Genomic DNA, 6,421 nt, shown 5'->3' with positions numbered 1-6,421 from the left:
ACGGGTCTTCTAATTTAGCCTCTATTTTCACCCCTCACTCTCAGAATCGACCTAACTTTTGCTAACCTGAATTTGTTCCACAGTGTTATAATACTGTTAAAATCGCTTAACTTTTTTATAGAAATTTTGCAACTTTTGAAAACAGCTACATATATGCAAAGGAGTAGTAGTAATAATAAGCAATTAAGCAACCACATATGTATGTAAAAATATCTTTATTATTAATGTTAATTTTAATTTTTATTCACAATATTGATTACTAATTTTTATTCATAATATTGATTACTAACTATAAAAAATACATTTTTCAAAATAAAAATAAAGTTAAAATTTTTTATTTAAAGTTTTTAAGGTTATTTTGAATTTGCTGTGAAGAGAATGCAGCCCTGCGCCGACTGAAGTGGGCAATGCTAGACGAGTGCAGCTATATGTTTTCCTTACGAAGTATCTGAATGAGTGCGACAGTGATGCAAGGCTCACACGTACAGGGGAAAACTAATGAAAATCTGCACATCGCCCATATAAAATTCACCAGATTTTTCACCAGTTCTGAAGTGAATGAAACCCGCGGTTTCACCAGATTTTTCACTACTTTTGGCTGGCAGGGTACAAATAGTGATATTATACCTCTACCAGAAAACAATTTAGTACCACTTTCTCAAAATAATACCCGAGGAGCTAATAGACCAACACATACTACGTTTATACGTAAGCTATTTGCAAATAAAAATAATTTGCAAATACCTAACTCACTGTTTATTCGATGGTGAAAAATTCTTTTTTAATATTGCCTGATTATAAAAAGGCAATAATATGAACATCGAAGAAGAAAATAAAGTTAAAAATGGCAACGTTTTGATTATAAAAAGGCGATAAGATGACCATCGAAAAAGAAAATAAACCTAATAATGGCGGCGTCTTGCGCTTATTTGCAAATAGTACCACTAATCAATACTTATTTGCGTGATTTAGTTTTTTGCAAATAAAAAAATAACTCAGCGTTTATTAGAGTCCGCCCGATTAATCGGCATAGGCATCGGCTAGTATCGGCACAAAATTGAGCATCGGCATCGGCAGCGGCGTTTTTTCGCCGATTCTTTGCCGATTCGTTGGAATTTCTTTTCAAATGTTCAGGTGAAGCGACAGCCTACATTAAAAAACATTTGCAGACAGCTCACAAAAAGGTTGAAGGTGTTTCACGTTTTTTCCATACAAAAGTATGTGCTACAATTTTCTTTTATATGGAGAACACTGCCAGCAAAAAAAATTGCCAAAAATTAACGGGGTTTTATAGCAGCTTGAAACTTGCACTTCATTATACTAGAATGAAATGGTCTACAAAACTGCATACCAAAATTCTGATTAAAAAGTTTGAAATTTTGGTGAAAATAAGCAAAATTTTTCTAATTTTTGTACAAAGTTTGAAATCTGAATTTATGTACGTATATGGTGTTTGTTGTATACTAGCTACACTTTTATAAAAAAAAAATAATAAACATTAAATAAAAAAGACAAAATCGGTCAAAATATCGCAATTATTTTATTTTGTGGACCACTATATCGTCGTTTAAAGTACAAAACTGCGCATCGTCATTCTGCAAAACCGCGTAACTGACATTGGCTGCCAAAAATTGGATTTGCTCACACAAGCTCTTGGCTCAATCCTTATCCATTCGTCCTGAAATATACTAGCCAGGTATGCAATTGCTTTATAAAAAAGAGAATGATTTTGAAATATGCGTGTTTTTACACTCTAGAAAATAATTTCTAAAACTTCACATACGCGGTTTTGCATTTTGCTGATACGCGGTTTTACATTTTGTTGATACGCGGTTTTGCACTTTAAACGACGATATGTATGTACATACATACCTAGCATATAAGTTCTTATGCATTGAGTGCAAAAGAGTGTATTTTAGTACAAAACGAAATGAAATTTTATGTTCCTAAATATTTTTTGCTTAGCACCATATAAAAAAGTGTTTTATGTAATATACATAAATGTGATATATGTACATATATTTTTACACATACATATGCATTGCATAACAAGCCAATTAATTCAATTATTTCTTTTCTTTTGTTTTTTTAACTCCGTGAAATGAACTGATTTTATGAATTAATACATTTATTTGTAATTTTTTATGGAATCGGCATCGGCATCGGCCGATTCTTTCCCCATAAGCCGATTGATCGGCATCGGTACCTGAAATAAATTGGAATCGGTCCGACTCTAGCGTTTATACGGCAAAGTTTACCATTTTGCAAATTGTTATTTGCAAATAATACGTGCGTAGTAACAGATACGCGAAGAATTTAAAGAGTATTTCAATGGTATTGGCGCGGTGGAATGACAGGACCATCATTTTGTAAATAATTGAACTTATTTTATAAACACTTGGTTACCTTACAGTTGTCCCCGAAATAATAGGAGTGCGATACTTTGACCAGCTTTGACTACGTTTCTTTTGTTTGCTTAATGATTATTATTTATTTTTATAAAAGTCTGGATGGTAATTCAACAAACACCATATAAATTAACATTTCAAACATTATACAAAAATTTGCAAAGTTTCATCAAAATTTCAAACTTTGTAATCAGGTTTGTAATCAAAGTTTGAAATTTTTGAGGAACTTTGCAGAATTTTTATAATTTTTGTAGAAAGTTTGAAATGTTAATTTATATGATGTTTGTTGTATTACCCGCTAGACGTTTATAAAAAATAATAAACATTAAAAAAACAAAAGAAAAGTAGTCAAAGCTGGTCAAAGTATCGTACTACTTTTATTTCGTGGACAACTGTATGTATATTAGAGTGGTCCAAAAAAATTAAGTTGGAATTTTAATGCCGGCACCCCCTAGGATTGTTCTATATCGAACAAAAATATACCCATATTTTTTTATTTTGAAATCAAAAAATATTTAGGGGGTGCTCAAAGCGCTCAAAGTTTTCCATGTATTTTATATGGAGAAAAAACCATTTTTCGTAGAAATGGTATAAAACTCTTAAAAATCAATATTTTTCAATCGGAAAACTGTGGTTCTCTTCAGGAGACTTCCAGTATTAATATCCAATTGTTTATTTAACCATTTTTTATGATTAAAATATAGTTACTATGAAAAAATGGTTAAAGAGACAATTGCGTATTATTACTGGGAATCTCCTGAAGATAAGAAAAGTTTTCCGATCGAAAACTGTTGATTTTCAAGAATTCTACACTATTTCTACGAAAAGTGGTTTTTCCCCCATGTAAAATACATGGAAAACTTTGAGCAATTTGAGCACTCCCTATTTTTATTTTTTTTTTTCAAATTAAAAAAATAGGGGTATATTTTTTCGATATAGAACAATCCTAGGGGGTGCCGGCATTAAAAATCCGACCTTATTTTTTTACATACATTTTTGGACCACTTTAATGTATATATGTACAAACATTAATTGTTGAATTTTTGTATTATGCCTTATAGTCCTAGCACTACAAAAAAAATAGTAAATAAAAATCACAATATAACGTAACATAAATAGAATAAAAATTCGTATTATATAGACAAACATATAGGCGTAAAAGGGGTGGGGATCGACACATGGCCTGCAGAATTATGTTGAACTACTATCATTGGGTAAATAGCTAAACAGTACCCGTCAACCATTCGCAGAAAAGTGCATATTTCCGACCGAATTTATTAATAAATTAGTTACCGAAAATTAAACAATTAGGTTTAAAAATAAGGTTTGCCCCCTTGACTACAAGCGTGTTAAAATTTTCTTGGATCGGATCACCCATTTGGACACAATAACCCGAAATGTTTAGGCAAATAGCTGAACAGTACCCGTCAACCGTTCACAGAAAAGTGCATATATCAGACCGAATTTATTAATAAATTAGTTACCGTAATTTGGTATTCTGAGGAGGGATGAAAAAGTAGGTACAATTGTACCTTTTTTTTTTCTTTTTCCTTTACCGTGCTAATATATTTACTTGTAGGCACGGGAGAAGCTTCAGTTTCATTTTGAAGAATAAACAATTCTAAAGAAAAGTGGTCGAAAGGAATAAATTAAAAACGTCATATTATGTATTATCTCAAACATTTTACATTGCATTTAGAGCAGCCCCTACGAAAAATTAACACTTTACTTAGCTATCCTCAAATTCGTGGTTTTTTCTATTAATTTTACCGCTTATTTTCACTAAGTCCAATTCAATGGCATTTGCGGTCAAATGGGTGAAAACAAATTGTCAAATGGGACTAAAAAATGGTATTTTGTTTGATTTAGATCAGAATAGGCTTTCAGGCGTGTACATGCGCTGTTAAAGCGGCTATTTGTAAGTTTTTGGCCCATAATATCATCGATAAAGGTAGGGATAAAGGAAAGAAAGTTGTGTCGAAATATGTCGACGAATTTTGTTGTCAAAATATGACATAATGAAAACCAGCCTTTATTCGCCCATACAGTCCAGTGTCTAGGATATTTTTTCATATTTTCTTTAGATGAGAACTATAGCTATTTGACCCATATTCGCTTTTTGATTTCTGGAAATATATTTAAAATGCTTTCAGGGTTACTTACGGCAATTTGATTATTTTCTCTAGACTTGCTGCACCTATTAAAAGGAATCGGATTAGTTAGCAGACTTTTCCTGTGGTTTTATAAAAAGCTCCATAAAGAAGTATACTTCGCAAAGTGTGTTTTTGTATTTTTCGCCAATATTTTTCAGTAGTCAAAATTAGAGAAAAACCACGCTTCTCCGATTCCCATTAGACTATAGTCTACAGATATCAGCTCAGTTAAAAAAAAACCTAATCATGTTTAAAGTACATCAATCTTTTATATTCATGTTTTAAATAAAATTTATAAAAAAAACTACAAATGAATGATGCAATTTTTTTTTAGGTAGAATCTGTCTCATTTAGGGACATTTATTTTATGATTCGTCCTGAAATATACTAGCCAGATATGCAATTGCTTTATAAAAAAGAGAATGATTTTGAAATATGCGTGTTTTTACACTCTAGAAAATAATTTCTAAAACTTCACATACGCGGTTTTGCATTTTGCTGATACGCGGACATTTATTTTATGATATTAGGTACAATCTGAAATTTCCATTTTTCATTCCTGATTCTGAGTTACGATCGAATCGAAAGAGGAAAATCGAAACATCTTCGAAATCAGCTGCTTGCCTAGGAATGTGTGAAATCGAAACAAAACAAAAGAAATATTGGCCACCAAACTATAGCAGCTTATGAAGTTAAAATTTTTAAATATTTTAAAATAACTAAATATATCTAACATCATTGTAATTTAAAAATAAAATTTCGTTTGTTCTTAATTTAAGTGAAAAAGAATAAATTGTATTCAGATAGATAATGGAAACAAAAACGCCTGGACTTCCTCTTTGAAAACCCCGCGCAATATCCCTTTTGATTTCCATTTTCGTATTTTCGTATTGCCCGTATTGCTGCTCGCGAAAACACAGAAATCGAGAAAATTCATTTATGATGACTTACAATCATGCACAGCATATTTCACTTAATTTTTTTATAAAATTGTATTATTTAAACCCACGAAAATAACTATCGAAAAGTTCTCTGCCAACAAATTTGCAACTTATAGCCCGAACACAATGAAAACGACGAGCTACGGACCAAAGCTGTCAAATTATTATAACACGTACTCTTATGTAGATAAATATTTTGGCGACGACCCACAGTGGTTCGGATAGCAGATCTAGCTGGACGAAAGTCAAATTTTTTTTTGTTTTTAAAATACTTAATGGTACTTGGAATACATTCCTGACAATACATTCAAATAGAAATTGCATTTATTAAAGCATTAACATATGAAAACAAACAAAAAAAGGTATGTCAACGCCGCCTATTTGAGAACTCTATTTTAAAAGCTGAAATTTAACTTAAAAGATTGCTGATTGCACTCACAAATATTTGCATAATTGCAAATTGACTTTATAAACAAAAAATTACACTTATTCCGCTATAGATTCAGAGGTCATAACGCAATTTATGTCCACATTGGTATAAGCAAATTTATTCTGAAAAATCGTCGTTTTAAAGGCCGCCGAAGGCCGTTATAAAACCACTTGCATATTATTCTTTACACCTTCGCAAATGCAGAGGGTAAGTTCGATAACCAAGTCTAACCAATTGGCTTAGATATTTACATTTTAGTGACAGTATGTCAAATCTCAAAATTCAAAAGTAATTAGTAACAGGAATGTATCTGAATATAAATATAAGATCAGTGGCGGATCCCCGGGGAAGAGGGGCGGGGGGTTGTGTGTTAAAACAGAAAAATACTTGGAGTTATAAAACCTTTGGTTATGAAAGAGTTAAAAAAAATAGTACCCAGTTACATAGAAATCTACCGATTTTTTTAAATTTTCGTCCGCCATATTGGAT

The 6,421-nt window shown here is 31.5% G+C and overlaps 1 protein-coding gene across 1 annotated transcript in view; it reads right to left on the bottom strand.

Annotated features, from left to right (window-relative positions):
* The window catches only part of LOC118735180, a 134,930-nt gene that overhangs the window by 30,676 nt on the left and 97,833 nt on the right, over nucleotides 1-6,421 (bottom strand). The gene's annotated exons all lie outside the window — the stretch shown is intronic.

This window comes from Rhagoletis pomonella, unplaced genomic scaffold, assembly GCF_013731165.1.
Source record: "Rhagoletis pomonella isolate Grant_MI unplaced genomic scaffold, Rhpom_1.0 Rhpom_scaffold_00003, whole genome shotgun sequence".
NCBI lineage: Eukaryota > Metazoa > Arthropoda > Insecta > Diptera > Tephritidae > Rhagoletis > Rhagoletis pomonella.
This window is presented reverse-complemented; position numbering and strand designations above follow the sequence as displayed.